The sequence below is a fragment of the Peromyscus leucopus genome, chromosome 7 (genome assembly GCF_004664715.2).
Source record: "Peromyscus leucopus breed LL Stock chromosome 7, UCI_PerLeu_2.1, whole genome shotgun sequence".
Classification (NCBI taxonomy): domain Eukaryota; kingdom Metazoa; phylum Chordata; class Mammalia; order Rodentia; family Cricetidae; genus Peromyscus; species Peromyscus leucopus.
In genome coordinates, this window is record NC_051069.1 from 23,200,337 (window position 1) to 23,218,335 (window position 17,999).

Sequence of the window (17,999 nt, forward strand, 5' to 3'; positions counted from 1 at the left end):
GGGGTAACCTTGACTCAGGCTGTAGTTCAAGCAGGCCTGGAATTTGTGATCTTCCTATTTTCAACCTCCTGAGTAGCTGGGATTGAGAGCCTGCATCACAAGTGGATCCTCAGTGTCTCTGAAGGTGTTGTGGTAGAGGCTTAGCTTCTAGCTTGGCTGTACAGGAAGTTCAAGAAGCAGGGCTTCCTGGAGAGGGTTTGGATCATGGGGCATGTTGTTACAGGACACTGGAATTCTGTTTCCTTGTTCTTGGTCTCTCACTTCTTAGCCAGGAGGTGAATGGTTTCATTCTGTTGCATACTTCTGCCATGGTGTGTTGTCTTCTCTTAGAGGTCTAAAAGCCAGTGGATCTGCCTGATGGTAGACTGTGTCCTCCAAAACAATGCCAAAATAAACCTTTTTTTTTCTTATAAATTGTTTGTCATGATAGGAAGTTCACTGTCATATCTTGCTCTCAAGCTAATTGCTTCATGGTAGAACTATAGTACAATCTTATATCGTGGACATTGATTATTAATATTGTCCCCTTACCTCTGCCACTTCCATACTTTAAAGTTTGGTGCCCATTCTTTATATAAGGCAAAACAAAAAGGAGGAATAAATTTCCCAGGATTTGACAGTCTTTTGTGATTCCCAAGAGAAAACCGCCCATTTGTTTTCAGTCTAGTTCATCCCAAATGTGTACTAAATCCATGTGGTTGCATTTTATAGGGAGGCTAAGATGGATTGAAGATGTTTTTCTTGGCATGTGAAACAAATTCAATGATCTGAATAAAATATCAATTAGCTAATACTGTAGTGATGAATATGAAAATGGTTAAACACACTGTGGGTGGCATTTATTGGGTTTGACAAACCCTAGGTTGCTTTTCTAGGGCACTGGAAAGAGAATTTCCAATGGGACTGTTGTTTCTCTAAAATAGGAAGAACACATCCTTCGTGGCCACGAGCTAACTGAGGGCTCTAGGTAGATCGTTTGCAGATTTTCTTCTTTCAGAATGCTTTTGAAAACAGGTGTATTTTGTCGCTGCCACTCTCAGAATCCTTTAAGGATCCAGGAGAAAGTCTGTAACCTCCAGAGAATTAAGGAATTTGGAGGATCTCTTGAAACTTCAACTTACTGAGCTTGGTTCTTTGAAATAACCATTGCAAACCTCTCAGATGAGAATCTGTCTTTAAAAGCAAGACATGTTAGATGTACAGGCAGAGATGAAAGATTATGCTGTAATGAAATTAGTTGACTCCCACTCTCATCTTTTAGAGTGGTTTAATATTTGTTAAAGAGGACAGTGAGGTTTTGTGTCTTTTCGGGCATACTTACTTTATGATGTAGGCTACTCAAAAACCTATAATAAGAGTCCCCTCACCAAAGAGTTTTGTTACTTTTTATTGGGAATTGGGTTGGATTGTCCTGTTGAAATGCTGTGTATGGTAGATATCTTGAGGTCCAATATAATGAAAAGTCCTAATATCTTCTATGATGGCTAGCAAACTTCTTGAAAATAGACTCCCAGGCCAGTGCCCAGCTGATTCAGTCTCATTGGAAGATCCTCCTTGGTAGCTTTCATTCTTGGATTCTGTGTTTCTAGGCCTTTGAGGAGTTTGAAAGAGGGATGGAATTGAGTTGTAAAAAAAAGATGCCAGCTGGTCATGCGTGTGCATCGGTGAGTCAGCAAGAACTGATAACATTGGAAGGTGAACTGTGGGTGCCCTGCTCATTAGGTGAAGAAGTTGGGGGTCAGAAGAAACCCTGAGGCCGGGGAATGACTTAAGGAAAGTGTGCTTTGGAGAGCTGGAAACTGTATCCAGCTCTCCAAAGCACATTCTGGGAAACTGGGTGAGACTAGAGCCTGGAAGTGGAACTGCTTCAGAGGCTGCATGAGGAGGTAATTAGAGTGAATTTGAATTCTGATTGTGAGAATTGAAGGACTTAAGCAAGAAATACTGCAGGGCTGGGAGGGATTCTTTGCTGAGCCTGAGGACCTTCATGGCCAGGGAAGCCACATGGTGGATGGAGAGACTGACTCCTTAAAGTTCTTTTCTGACCTCCACAAGAGGCCCTACAACAGGTGGGTGAGCTTGGTGATGGACTTGGGTGGTTATGGCGCAGACCAAAGAACGGGCATGATTGACAATTCAGACTAGAGTCTCAGGAATAATGAATGTCACTAGTCACAGAAAATGGGAACAGGAAAGAGAGGAATTTTTTGCTTTTTCAGAAAACTTTAGCTTGGCCTGGGGGAAGGTGACCTTGAGTTTGAGTGAACTGTGTAGGATGAACAGCTCAGTAGACATCTGGAGACAGACTTACAGTTCTTACATGAGCTGAGTTAGCGGCAGGCCTGCAGTCGTTAAGCAGGAGACTGCTCTCAGAGGGTAAGTCTTTTTGGGTAGAGCCATGGAAAGAATCAACTGCAAGTCTTGTACAGACATTCACATTACGGAGATGGACACTCTTTATGTGCGATAGCTATTAAAGTGACTACCAAGTTGAAGCAAATTTTTGTTATGTGTGCTTCCAGAGTATTAAAATCATAGAACTGTCAGTGTGATATCAGACTCTTTGCATGAACTCTCAGTCTCGTGTCCATTCACCCTGGTTCTGTTTTAATGAAGAAGTATTTTGCAGCCAGTACTAATATCTTTTCAGTTGTTGTTGTTGTTGTTATTTTAGTGCTGGTGTTTCATAAGCATAAGCCGTAGGTGAGACATCTTGCAGCAAAATAGGTTTAAAAATCTAATGTACAAATGAAATTATTGAAGTGGCTGGTTTTGTGTGTCAGCTTAACATAAGCTGGAGTCATCAGAGAGGAAGGAGCCTCAGTTGAGGAAATGCCTCCATAGATCCAGCTGTAAGGTATTTTCTTAATTAGTGATCAATGGGGGGGGGGGGGGTCCAGCCCACTGTGGATGGTGCCATCTCTGGGCTAGTGGTCCTGGGTTCTATAAGAAAGCAGGTTAAACAAGCCAGTAAACACCCCTCTATGGCCTCTGCATCAGCTCCTGCTTCCAGGATCCTGCCCTGCTTGAGTTCCTGCCCTAGCTTCCTTCTGTGATGAACAGCTATATATATGGAAGTATAAGTTGAATAAACTTGTTCCTCCCCAGCTTGCTTTTTGGACATGGTGTTTGGTCGCAGCTGTAGAAACCCTAACTACAGCAATTACATTCCAGGATACTGAGAGAACTTGGAAATAAGATTTCTGAAGAGTTACTGCAGTTACTGTATGCTGTGGATATGTGTTACTCCCATTGACTAATAAATAAAGCTGAGACGTGAGCCGGCTGCCCAAGGAGCAACAAGTTACAGAAAATGACCCAGGAAAGCATGAAATAAACAAGAATTCTGTTTTGTTTTTTCAAATGGAAAAAGTAGTTATAGTGTTCCCTGAGAAAGGCTGTGGATCTTGATAGCCAGCCTAGGCACGTGTGTAGGTATCCATTTCTCTCTCTCTCTCTCTCTCTCTCTCTCTCTCTCTCTCTCTCTCTCTCTCCCTCTCTCCCTCCCTCCCTCCCTCCCTCCCTCCCTCCCTCCCTCTCTCTCTCTCTCTCTCTCTCTCTCTCTCTCTCTCTCTCTCGTGTTTTGGTGCCCTGTGGAAACTTAGATGCTCATGTATATTTGGATTTATTTCTGGACCTTACTGTCTTCTGTTGGTCTGGGTGTCTCTTTTAATGTCAGCATTGTGCTAGATTTTGAGATGCTTCCAGCTTTGCCTTTTTTGTTTTTGCTTCTTTGTTGTGTTTCATTATTGTTTTGGCTATTTAAGGTCTTTTGTGGCTCCATGTGAAACTTGTATATCTTTTTTTTTCTACTTCTGTGGGAGTATTATTCCAATGGAATATGTATTGCATCGATTCTGTAGGTTCCTTTAGGTAGCTAGACATTTTAACAGTAGTATCCCAATCTATGAACATGAGATGTCTTTCTTTTATTTGTGTCTTCTGTTTCCTAAGTATTTTAAAGTTTTCTTTCTAGAGACTTTTCTCCTCTTTAGCTCTTTCACCCAGAGTTAAACTATTTCATAAGTTTCTCTTTCAATGCTATTATGTGTGTTGGTTGGTTGGTTGGTTTTTACAGTACTGAACATTGAACTTAGGGCTTTATACACATAGGCAAAACATTCTACAATCAGCTGTTGTCAAAACAATTGTGAATTAGTTTATTTTCTTGATTTCTTCCTTAGATAATTCATTGTTAGCACATAGAAACCCTAGTGGTTTATGTATATTGATTCTGTGTTCTGTCACTTTATGTGAACAACCTTTTGGTGGAGTCTTTAGAACTTTCTCTCTACAAAATAATGTCATCTGCAAACAGCAACAACTTAACACTTTTCTTCTTGGTTTGAATTCGTTAATTTTTTTCTTGCCTAATTGCTCTGGCTAGGACTTCTAGTACTCTACTGAACAAATATGGTGAGAGTGGGCATCCTTTCCTTGTTTATGATGAAAATCCTTCATTTTTTACTGCTGAGTAAGATGTGAGCTCTGTGCTTTCTTAGAATAGATTCCTTTTGGGACTGATTTGTTCATGAAAGAATGCTGAGTTTTGTCAGATGGTATTTCTTCATCCAAACAGCTCATCATATTATAGTTTTGTCTTTCATTCTGTCATTATGATGTATCACATTTATTGATTTGCATGTGTTGAATGAGCCCTGAATTCCAGGCATCAACCCCAAGCATTGATCAATGATCCTTCCAATGTGGGGTTGAACTGTCTGCTAGCACTTTTTTGGGTGGGGATTTTAAATATCTACATTCATGAGAACCTACCTCAGAGTATTCTTTGAGTTGATCCCACTTGAGACATTTTGCATTTTATTTTAATGTTCATTTTTCTTTCAAGTATTTCTGTCAACCAAACATTTCTTTTAATAGGCATCAGTGATGCATTCAATATGGGTTGGGACTCACAGGTTGAGAACTGCTGCCATGAGTCTTTCATTTTTGCTGATTTTCTTTCTTTTTTCCTTCCAGTTGGTGAATTTCCAGTGGTATTCAAGTTTGCTAATTCTTTCTTCTGGGCTATTAATTCTATTGTTGGGGATTTTTATTGATCTTTTTCAGATCTGTCATCTTTAACCCCATGTTATTTCTTCTCTCTCTCTCTCTCTCTCTCTCTCTCTCTCTCTCTCTCTCTCTCTCTCTCTCTCTGTGTGTGTGTGTGTGTGTGTGTGTGTGTGTGAGAATCTTTATGTGTGAACAGGTACACCTGTGTGGGTGCATGCACATGTGTATACGAAAGTCAGAGAACTACTTTGGGTATCATTCCTCAGGTGTTATCCATCTTCTTTTTTCTTTGAAACAAGGTCTTGCACTGGCCTGGAACTTGTTGAGTTAGCTTGGCTGACTGGCTGGGAAGCCTCGGAGATCCACCTGCCTCTACCACCACATCTGTCTTTTTCCTTTGAGTTCTAGAGGTTAAACTCAGGTCTTGGTGTTTGCAAGGCAAATGTGGTACTGACAGAGCTGTCTCTCACTCTCCTGTTTATGTTTTAGTTAACCTACTTTTGTTCATGCTTTGTTTCCCAATTTCTAAATTCCCAATTTCCTATTTTTTGTCTGTTTGTAGTGTCTTGTATTACACTGAGATTCTTGTTTCTTTTCTTTCTTTGCTTTTTTTTATTTTTTATCTTTTCCTAAGAGTCTTGCTTTGTGGCCCAGGCTGTCCTTAAAGTCCTGCTTCTTCTTCCTCAGCTCTTTGAATGCTCAGGTTATTGATGTGTGCTACCAGACTAACATGTCTTTCGTTTACAGTGATTACTTAGAGTTCTCTTTCAGGCTATTCTTTGGGGTTGGTTGCTGTAGCTTCAATGATAACACATCTGGTTGACTCTGTTTTTTCTTTGTAGCATGATATGCCATTGGAGCACTTCGTCGTTATCATTCTTGGCTTGTTTTGGCAGGTTAAAGAATACTTGTGTTGGCAGCCTAGGATGTTGTGGCCATCTCTGGAATGAGAGTTGAGTGGTCTTAGAGGGGGTCATGTGGCTGCCGTTGTGTCCACAGTGAGGCCCACTCTTGCTAAGATTGTGTACAGGGTCTTTAGTGGGCAAAGCTTCTGTCTGATTCCTGTGTGGACTATGCTGTCTCTAGGACCTTGGGCCATAGGGTTTGTACTGGAATTGGAGTTTGCTTTAGGGTTTTTAGACTGATTTTTTTCATCAGTTGTGGATGAGTATAGCTTCCCTTGGGTCTCTAAGAAAGTGCTTGCCTGGGCAGGCATAACTGCCCTGGTCAGTGGCTGAGGGAGTGGAACAGTCACAGGAATGCTTCAGAGTCCACACTTGGAACTGAAGCGTGAAGGTCTGCCCAGAGGACTCTAGTGGGTTTGGCCCTTCCCAACTCTCAGGGGTTTGGGCTGTCAGTCTAATCTTTGACTGCTTCTGAGAGGACTAGAGCCAGGTCTTAGTGATGTTTCTGGTCAACACAGGAATACAGTCATCATTTCTGTGACCCAACATGTGAGCATTCCAGCTCCTGGATGTATATATCTGATGCTAGATCCCCAAACAAATAGGTCTGTGGCTAGGTCCACAGAGGAATATGTGCCATCTTGAGATCTAAAGCCAGGTTGTAGCCTATGAATCTGTCACCTGGACAAAGTTCTACCCTCTGAAACGGACTTTCTGAGTCTTAAGACTCTAGCAGGGTTTTATAACCTCTTAAGTAGATTTCAAAACTTGCAAAGGCACCTGTGTCTGTGGATAGCTGTAGAGTCATTTGCCTCCCCCACATGTTATAGTCCATCCTATGGGGTCATTTACTGATGTCTTGTGTTTCCTTCTTCATTGTTGAGGTCAGTGTTTCAGATAGAAATGTCATATGGGTGACATGGACAGGGATGGAGTGTTACCGTGATTGGTAATAGGATCAGGCTGCAGTAAGCAGGATTCATGAGCTAAATTTAACACAATGTAGCTCCCCAAGAAAGAAACAAAACTCACACTTAGAACCTAAAATGTGTTCTGTAATTCCTTTCTCTTTTCCTTGGCTCCTTCTCAGGACCTTAGCAGAGCTAATTGCTCCTTTCTCTGTGTCTCATTAACACCTTAGGCTTAACCCAGTCGTCTGAGTACTTTTCATACAACACTATTCCTGTGCTCCGTTCCATCCCACATTGTCAACAATTGAGAATTGCTGTTGACTAGAGCTCGGTCTACAGGGAATTCATAAACCAGAGCTTAGTGTTGGCACATGGAGAAGGCCTTCGCACATGGCCCGCCAACACCACAAAGAAGACAGACTATTAGAACTGGCCAGATTTTTATCCTAATGGGATGTTAATGTCTGTGAGTTGGTCACATTCATTGATTTTCTTTTTGCTATTATAGCTTCGCCAGTAAATTGGGTGAAAAGTGAAAAACAAACAGAAATGATTGGAGTGATTAGAGATAATTGGATTAATCCAAACCATCTTGTAGATGAAGAAATGATGCAAAGCGGGGAAAAGGTGACCCAGCCAAGTTCACATCAGGGGGACTGTGCTGAGAAAGAGCCTTAAGTATGAGTGTTTTGTACTTTTTGTTTATATGGAAACATAATTTGGTAGTAATTATAGACATATTTTATATTATCATAGATTAGTAACTGTGCATGATAAAAAGAGTTTATTGTAGGTAATATAGTCTGTAAAAGATAATATAGTAACTTAACTCTCATATATTTAAATGATGGGTAATGTAACCATTTATATATTTGTTGTCCTGTTTATAACAGTGTTAAAAGAGAAGTGTTCATTTTCATTCACTTTTACTAAATGTCTAAGGCATTAAATATATTTCTGTATCATTTTTAGTGGGGAAGCATTTTTTCTTGGACATTGAGTTGTGATTATGAATGACTCTTGGGAAGAAGAGGAGGTGATACTCTGGTTGTAGTCTTACATTAAAACTGCTTCTTCTTAAAGGTTTCTTTGTAAACTCTTATTAGCCTATATTAATTATGCAAAACATTGCATTTATTGTGTCCTTTTTCTTTAGACAGGGTCTTGCCATGTAACCCTGGCTGACTTACTAGGTAGACCATCAACTTGTAAGGATCTTCCTGCCTCTGCTTATCCAGTACTGGCATGGCAGGCTTGTGTCATCATATTTAACTAATGTGATATTTTTTTGAAAAAGATTTATTTTTAATTGTGTGTATTTGTGTATGTGCCTGTGTGAGTATGTATACATGAGTATGGGTGCCCACAGAGGCCAGGGGCATTGGATCCCCAGCGGGTTGAATTACAGGAAGTTTTGAGTTGCCCAACATGGGTGCTGGGAAATCACACTCAGGTTTTCTGCAAGAGCACAAGCACTGAGCCATCGCTCTAGCTCCCTACTGTAATATTTTAAAATGCATCTTCTCTTAAAGAAGTCATTTTCTCCATGTGAAATTTTATGTGTTTTAATTTTCAATCAACGTTGGTATTTGCATTGCTAAGATTATTGTGCAAGAGAGTTTTTAGGGGCAATCATTTATTCTGAGGTTACCCCCTCCCATCTATAGAAGAACCCAATTTTACATCTTCCCATTTCACACACATCAAATGAAATCTGGTGTGTGTGTGTGTGTGTGTGTGTGTGTGTGTGTGTGTGTGTGTGTGTGTAAAATTGAATGTATTTAGTTATTTGAAAAGGTAACTCATTTACATGGTTCAGAAATGAAAAGTATAGATTATGTGATGAAATTTTCCCTTGTAACAAAAAACCTCCTCACTCATCTCTTCTAGAACATTTTCATATTGGCAGATAAGCAAATGCAAAAGCATTTTTCTACCTATGTGTAACTATACTTCTGTTACTTAATTTATCAATTTTAATAATTAATTGACATTTAGTCATTGTTTGGACAAAGGATGTGTCTGTCACTGTTGAATTTTCCTTCACTAGGCTTCTTTCTCTCCTAGTGGGTCTGTCACTGTAATTCTTCTGTCAGTTAAATTCTTAATTCAAGGCAGCCGGCTGACAGTTGCCTTTGTCAGCTGTATCTCTCGATGCTCATTTTGGAAGTTGGAGTTAATATTGTCCTGAACTTCCTCCAGCCCTCCCTGTTATCAGCCTCCAATGTTGTATGACATCTGTTTCATGTAGATATAAGAAACACATATGTATGCAAAACATTATAAATATAATCAGTGTTATAACATATATTAGGTTATTGTAGTTAATCCATCAATAATGTCTTTTGAGCTTAAATTCTAAAAGTTGAAATCCCCAAAATTGCTTTTTTTCTTTTATTCTGTTTACAGTATAAGATGTGCCGATTATTATTGTTTCTATTAAAATATAGATTTATAAAAGACTCTATCAGTCTTTTGTTTTAACCTTGCTTTGTCTTCCTCACCATCCTGAATTTAAGTAGCACGTGCAGGTTTCAAAGAAAGCATCAAATCTGTAGAATCTCTTTTGTGAAAGGGAGTCTCTTCTTCTTCCCTCCTGTGCTGCTTCTTGCTGGGTTGACTGATCCTTGATCCCCTGCACAGCTATCTTCCAGGGATAAGCCTTCACCATCCTTGGCTGAATCCAGATTTTAGATGCAGCGACTTTGGCTTCCTGGTTTTCCATATGACTTCACATGAGCAAATAGTTTAAGTAATTTCCTAAGAAGTGGGAGTGAAAGGTAAAGGGCACATTATTGGCCCATGCGTTACTGACACATATCCATATTGACACAGTCTTTATTCTGTCCTGTCAGTTACAGGGTTGACTAGATGTGACATCTAGATTGAAAATAGTTTCCTCATCATAAATGGAAGGCACTTATCATTATAGTCAAGCCTCTGTGGATCTCACATGAAGCTTGATGACAGTTTGCTTTCTGGGCATGTGCAGACACCTTCCTTCTTCACTTTGGAAGCATCTAAAAGTGTGTCTTCATGCCAGGTGTTCCAGATTGAATGCCTTTGTTTAAGTGTAAGCTTTTGAAACCCCACTTTTCCCATTGCCAGGTGGCTCTTTCCAGTGAGAGGACTTGCATCCTACATTTTGACCAATCTTCCTTTTTTAGGCTGGGGTCCAGAGATCTGATAATTTTGCCCTCCAATGTGGGATAACAAGGAAGAAAAGGTCATACTTCTTCAATACCTTTCCATTGGTCTTCATTAATTAATGCTGACTGATGTCATCCCTCAATCATGTTCTGAGTACCTGGCATTTCTGAACCAGGGGTCTACCTGAGTTTCTGAGATGAAGGCCAACTCCTTCTTGGCCTGTAGGCTCCCCAGTGGTGTGGTTTCTGCTGAGTTCCTTTAATTGTTTTAGGCATCATTTTCTAGAAATGTGTTTTAACCCTTTTAAGATGGTTTCCTTCCCATTTTCCTCCCCTGTGTTTTATGATACTTTTATTTCTTTTTGTAAAAGATTTGTTTATTCTTATTTTGTGTGCATTGATGTTTTTCCAGCGTGAAAAAAATCTATGTGAGGGTGCCAGATCCTTTGGAACTGGAGTTGCAGACAGTTGTGAGCTGCCATGTGGGTGCTGGGAATTGAACCCGGGTCCTCTGGAAGATCAGCCAGTGCTCTTAACCACTAAGCCATCTCTCTAGGCCTTTATAACTATAATGAAGACTTGAGTGGGGAAAGAAATAAATCCGTGTTCTCTGTTATCTCATAGTTTGAAGGGCTCAGTTGTATCTCAGGCTTCATAGGACCTTGGTGCGGCCCTCACCGGTTGTCGACGCCTTTGTCATCTTTCTATACAGCCTGGAGCTTGACACATTAAGTCTGAATTGGATAAATGTACTAAATTTCAATGGGTGGGAAAAAAATGGAATTGTTGCATTTAGGAAAGATAATCTCTTCATTTTCAGCTTTGGTCAGCCCTTTATTAATAGAAGGGATTTTAAATCGTGTCTCCCTTATCACCACCCCTGGAATACCTGAGCATTAAAAGGACATGCAAGAAATAATGAGGATTTTACGATGGATTTGGTACCCATCCACCTTGCTTTGGATTAACACAAGAGCCAGCTTTAGTGATGCCATTTTTCATATCGTAGCTGTCTGAGCAGTTCTTCTGAACAGACTTCATGTAATTACCTGGTTTCTGCTTAGAATTGGAAAGTCGCTAGAGCTTGACATTATTTTCATAGAAGCTAAGCTGAATTTTAACTGCTATAAGGATCTTTCATTGGCATACACTGATGTTTACACCAGCATTTTCTATACTGTAAAATACTATTAAAGGCTGAGTCTCTGTTGATATTACAACGTGGGAACTGCCACAATTGTTTTTTAAGTTTTGCTATATTGAGCCAGGATTAGAGCAGTAATTAGCATGCTGCTGTCACCTCTCTTCTTACTTTAAATGGGGAAGGGATGATCTTGTAATAACAGAGTTGTAAAGCTGAAATGGCAGTGGTGGAAGAGGGGGAGCTCTGCCTTGCCTGTTAGGATTTTTAGATTTATTTGCCTAGTGTAGACCCAGCTTTAGGAAAACAGGCGCTGGAGCTTGCTGTTAAGATCTCTGGCCATATCTCAAGTATAAATGTAACATGGCGCCACTGGTAGAAACCCAGTGACCCATGTCTGGTTCTGTTTGGCTGGTTCTATTGAAGTAATCAATCACCAGGCATGACCGGATGGCAGCGTGGTGAAACCTGACCATGTGGAGGGCTGAGACACTGAGTTGTCACTGGACGTAAAAACCACTCTTTGTCATCCACGTCCTGCCCCCTTCTGTGGCTACATTTGGAGGTTTTAAAAGTCTCGTTATAAACTAGATAACTTAGTAGAAACTGCAGTATAATTTCATTTAAATTGGTTTGCAGTGTTAAATTTGCTTCTGACTTTCACTTATGTTTGTATAAGTAGCGTCAGTGTTAAGGTGCGTACAAAGTGAGTTCTTTTTGCTATGTAACATACATTAGTGTGTAAAACTCTGTACTTACTCTCTTCTTTTTGTGATAATGCTATTTTTTTTCATTTGACAAAGCTGTACAATTAGCTACAGAACTCTGTTTCATAGAACTTTGTAATGGGCTCACGTTAATGAAACTCTAAATGTGCTGTTTTTGACATTGATAAATTATTATATCAAACCTTCTTCATGCTGTGAGTCTTTCTTGTTCATTTTTTTAAATTATCATAAATAGTATTGATATACTCATCTTTATATAAAAGATTTTTTGTCTTATATACATCCCAATATACCCCCCATTAACATGGATTTATCCAGTCTTCTCCAACTCTTGTTTATGTAGCTATTTTGACCTCCTCAATGATGGCGCCAGGTCATGACTTAACCATGTATGCTCACTAGTGAACAGAGAACCCAGAATCTGGTACTTGTATCTGATTCCGTAAATGGGATGGGAAAGGGTTTCACTGTAGAAGATCATTGTCTTTAATTTTCAAGATTCCCCCTTCTAGCTTTATCTTCCCATATTGCTTTACCAGGAACAAACTCTCCCAATCAAAACACAGCATGGATGGTAAGGGTAGCAAATGTCAGGCTGTTGGCAACAAGTCCTATGGCGAGGATTACTAGTTCAGCGTAATAATCTTCATCCCTACCAGCTAGCCCAGAACAGATGCCCCCTATGAACAGGATCTGGGGCAGATTCTGACTATACAGCCAGGTGCCAGGCAGAAGGAAAGGTGGGTTGGCATCTTGAATGAACTAGCGTGCTTCACACACTTGCTTCTGTAATTTCCTATTGGGGAACATTGAATTCGTGAGTCAGGTAGCATATCAACTCACCACAAGATGAATTTACATGTGTTGTTATGACCTTTGTTTCTAGAGGGCATGTTTTCCAAAGAAAGGCTAAAGGACACCACACAGAGCATCCTATGAAGAATGTTTCTTCATCCTTTGGTAAAACTGCTTCTGGGTCACTTTCCATATTCTTCAGTAAAGATCTAAATGGGAATGTCATCAGAATTTGAAAGTGGGGAAAAGCTGATGTTTCCTTGAAAAGTATGTTTTAGATACTAGTCAGATATATGCAACTATGTGTGAGCCCCACCTCCAGCCCCAGCATAGGCTAAATGGCAAGGAAATGAATGAGGGAAGGGGGAGTGGGGACATAAAAGAGTTATTTAGGGCTGCTCATCTGGAATGCCTCTCATAAGAACTATAATTCAATTAAGTAATAAAGAAGTTATTCCCATTTAAAAATTAGCTTCCTCTCTAAGGCAATATATTTTGGTTGTAGCTACTTGGTGATTCCATTTCAAACAGGATGGGCCTGTGAATTTGGAGGTTCTGTTCTTAGGACGATTTAAGAGTATCCTTTTCCCAGTGAGAATTCTTTCTAGATCCTCTCCAATGGCTCTCAGTGTCAGGAGGGGCCTTCCTGATCTTAGCTCATATTGGTACTGAGTCCGGAGCTCCAGAGGGCTGCCCTGGGGGTCATACCTGTCCCAGAGCTATCAAAAGGTAGACTAGAAAAAGGCTCAGTGAGGAGCCCCATACCCCGAGAGGAGCATGCTTCGTTCTGCACACAGCTGCCAACGACACAAGTATACCTTCACCCTCATCTTCCACATGCTGGCTCCTTTCCCAGGCCAGGTGATATTTCATCATAAAGGGAGCTGACATTGCCAGGTATTTCACAAGCCTGGAGATCAGAGACCCACATGAGGGGATGTCGAAGAGTCCTCCAGGCAATTGGACTCTGGGGATGGGTGGCAGAGAAATGGGGGTTTCTACTCAGTTCATCTTTGTTTTCCTTTCCATAGCAGAACCATTTGACCTTTATGTCCTGCTAATAAATTGTAGTGTGTTCTAATTAGGAAAAAGAAAGAAAAAAACCCTAGCTACAAATGTTGGACTGGATCATGGTTCTCCAGTTATATTTGTTCATCCCCCTCCTGCCAACCCCAGGTCTGGCCCCATCTGTTCTTCCTCCACTCACTGCTTTTTAAAACTCCACATGCTTACTACCTTCCAAGCATGGCTCACAACCAAGATGGTCTTGTTTTCTGCTAGCCTACGTTACCCCTTTCTGCCCAGAACCTCAGGACAAATATCGACTTGATTCTTCTGGTTGCTTCCATTTGTGCCTTTCAGACAAACAAAATTAAATTCTATGTACCCAGTCTCTTTTTTACTTTCTCAACAAGGGCTTGGCTGTTTGGAAAACGATCCCTTCAGTGCCTTTTGCACATTTAGATTCTGACAAATAAATAAAAACAGCATGTTTTTAAAAACTAAGCTATATAGTTTCTCTATATTTTAGTGACACATAGCTATTATGATTTTCTTCTCAATGGACCGAGCCAAAAATAAACCTTCTGATTTCAGGTCCTGGCTGAGCTAGCTACTCATGAGGTCCTCCTCATTTACCTACTTCAAAGGGCTTGTCTGTGGCTTGAGAGGTGGCTCAGCAATTAGGAGCCCTTGTTACTCTTGCAGAGGACTCTGGTTTGTTCCCCAGCATCCATTTGGTGGCTAACAACCACCTGTAACTCCAGCTCCAGAAGATCCCATGCCCACTTCTGGCCTCCATGGGCACTGCATACTTGTGGTATACATACTTATACTTTGGCACACATATATGCATATAAAGTTTTATTGTTTTTTTAAAGGTATGGTTGTAGTAAACCGTCAGGTTGGTTTGAAGCAGATACTCAAAAATGGGAGATGGTAATAACACATAGTGTGATTTATTTTAAGCCTTGTTTAAATATTTTATGGAAAAAATAATTATGTTATATGGATAATTATAGTTTAAAGGGATCTATCCAAAAGAACAATGAGTGGAAAATGTCTATCTACAAATAACACTTAGCTTTCTTTATTTTATAACTCTGCCAGTGGCTCACGTGGGTAATCTTATTCCATTGTTCTTTTATGAGGAAAGAGAAAATGCAAAAAAAAAAAAGCAAAAATTTAAAACACGAATCACTATTTTAGAATGCTTATGATATCTGTGCATTTTACATTTCTAGAGAATCCTGCAGAAAAGAAACTATTGATATTACCCCATTTCCATTTTTATTTTTTTAAGCTTCTCGGCTGCTTGTTTTCAAATTATGGAGCCATTGAGTCTGCCTCTGCTTCATAATTTGCAGACAGTTTTCTTCTTCCAAACCAAAAAAAAAAAAATTAGAGGAAAGTGGATAATTCAGATAACCCTAATTACGAGGAAGCCAGGTCCCAGAGGACTGTCGCCCGATTCATTATAAGTCACAGCTTTAGAATTTAGAAAATGGTGTTATAAATCATGATGTCATTTCTAGGTAATCGCTTTCAGGCAATGTGTCCCCTGAGAGCATGTGCCTGTCACAGCAGCTGTGTCGTCTGAGGGGACGTGGGAGATGCTGGGCACATCAGAGTGGGTTGACGTGGGTTGTTTGCAACAGTCTTTGTGATGTTCACAAGAAGTAAAAAGAATGTTCCTTAAAGTTGAAACACCAACATCCATAGAAAGCAAGAATAAAGAATTTTTCAGGCGATTGGTTGTCTGGAATACTTTCTTATGCTGAAAGAAATTCAAAAGAGTTTCAAATAAACAAGAGGCATTGCTGCACAAAGCAAGGAGTTTGGACCTGGAAAGGGAGGGGGCATCTTGAGATTCTACCACCAATTAATTAGCTATTGACATATTTTATTTTTAACTTAATACCACTCTGCTCAATGGTTCATTTTTTTTTCCCTATCAGCAGGTATTCTCTGAGTGTCTGTTATATGCCAGACACTTCTCTAGGTGCTGGGGATAATGTGATGAGGAGAGAATGTGCTCACAGAACTGATGGTTTAGCAGGAAAGCCAGGTATTAAACAGATAATCACAAAAATGATACAACTACAGTTATGATAAGTGCTATGAAGAGAGAGAATGCAGAGCTAAGTAGCGAAATTGGGATAATATTCCCTCCTTTACAAGACTCTGACACATAAAAAGCACTGTGAGTGGCGGAGTTGATTGTTAGACGTGTTGGTGGTGTTATTACAATGTCATTCCAAACCAAAACATGATCGGGTGAGGACAGACAGTATAGACAACAGAGTGAAGGCTGTAGGAGGAGCCAGTGAAGTGGGGGTGGATTCAAGTCGGGGAGTTGTAAGGCATCAGTGTACCCATTAAGTGCGGCGCATCCAAAGTGTACATTGCATCATTGAGTGACTATCTCTCTGACCGCCTTTGAACACTTTGTGGTAGTGCTATGCCCCTGGATGGGTCAAGGCTCCTGGGGAAGGTTGTGTTGTGGGTGATACCTTCTAAAAACTGCTTATACCCTAAACACATACCCATACATGTACTCGTGTGTGTGTGTGTGTGTGTGTGTGTGTGTGTGTGTGTGTGTGTGTGTGTGAATAGCTGTGACTTCTTCTGTAGGATATAGGACTGAACCTGTAATGATGGGGAAGGAAACTTTCCAGTTCTTCATCCTGAAGTTAGAAATCAGGCTGCCATAAATCTCCAAATAGAAATTATCTGGTGTTCACCTAGAGGTGAGTGAGGCTGTGAATCCTCTAGGACCTCTCGTGTGTGTGTGTGTGTGTGTGTGTGTGTGTGTGTGTGTGTGTGTGTGTGTGTGTAAGCGCGCACATGTATTTCCTATGTGTAGCTGGCTGAAAAGAGGAAAGGGCATCCCAGATTCTCTCCGAGGTGTGGAGTGGTGACTTGATTATGACAGTGCACACCCGCGTGAGCACTGTGAGGACTCCTGGGTGATGAATGGCATTTCCTGGAGTGTAGATGCTATTCTGAGAATGCTTGCCCCAGTTCCAGAAGGACTGGATATAAAAGCCCCGAAGTTTCTGTTAAGTAACACAGAATGGCAGTGTAGAATTCAATAGCATTTTCCTTACTAATAATAGTCATGGCTGCTGTTGATTCAGCTAAGTGCCTCTCATCTAAAATCTCACATACTTCTTAAGATAAGGCTGTGAGGTAGGCTAAGTCATGCTCAGTTGATGGATGGGGGAAAATGGAAGGTGATACGTCTGGCAGATATCACTTCATGGTGCTGGACTTGAGCTCCAGTTGTGAAGTCATTCTCTACTCAGCACTGTTGTCGATATTTGTTCTCTTCCCGTGGAGGCCACACAAATGCCCACTTGCCTGTCTCCAGCTGCTGTAGTGTCTGGTCCTGGTCTACACTGACTCGCATACCTTGGGTTGGAAGAGGTGAAGTACAGGACCTCAGACGTGGTGTACACAATGGGCAGAAGATGTCATGAAGCACACCTTTCTTCCCATCTTCCCACTGTGCTTCCCTCTTTTTGGCTTCTTGCCTAGTAGACTCCATCCATGGGGAAGCAATTAAAGCTACCAGCAATTCCAGGCTACCGAGCCCAGAAATAAGAGGTTGTCTCCTTCAAGTTGTTGTAACAAAAGCCCCAGGGATGATTCTGATTAACTTGGTTAGAGTCAAATGCCCATTTCTGAAGTAATTACTTGGCTAGTCCGATGATGTCATCCTTAAACCTGGAGTAAAAGGGTGGAGGAGTCAGCCTCCCCTGATCCCTATGAACTGATCCTGGAGGAGCCGAAGTTCCCTGAAGAGATACTGGGAAAGAAGAAACCTATGCCTACTGCAAAAGCGAATCCATAAATGCTTGTCAAAGAACTAAGTGAAGGAAAGAAAACTTACTGTGTTCCAGAGAGCCTTCTTAGAGTACGAAAAAAAAACATCTAAAAATAAGATGCCATAGAGTACTCTTGCCCTGTATTTTTGTTAAGTGGCTATAGTGATCATTGAGTGACTGTGTTGAAGGAGGGTAGGCTGCTCTCCAGAGGACAGCCAAATAAACACTCCTTTTCAGGGTAATAAGGATTTATAGAGGTGTCCATTGAATCATCCTGGCTGTCTGTTCCTCTGTGCCCTTCAGATGTTGGGCTAATGGAAAAAGGCAGGTACGTATGAGGGAATTGCATTTTCCATGCAGGCTTCCAGCTGAGTCCCTTGTGACTGAGAGGAGCAAGCACAGGCAGACACTGAGGGCTCCTGAGAGGAGAGAGCAAGTGGGATTTCTTGGATGTCTCGTGTTTTTATCTTCAAGGTTTCTGCAAATTTTGGATTCATAGTCACACATTCCCCGTTTGATAACAAATGC

General features: G+C 40.8%; 1 protein-coding gene across 18 annotated transcripts in view; it reads left to right on the forward strand.

Moving 5' to 3' along the window:
• Positions 1 to 17,999, forward strand: part of Ncam1 (neural cell adhesion molecule 1) — a 298,966-nt gene that overhangs the window by 25,090 nt on the left and 255,877 nt on the right. The window lies entirely within an intron of this gene.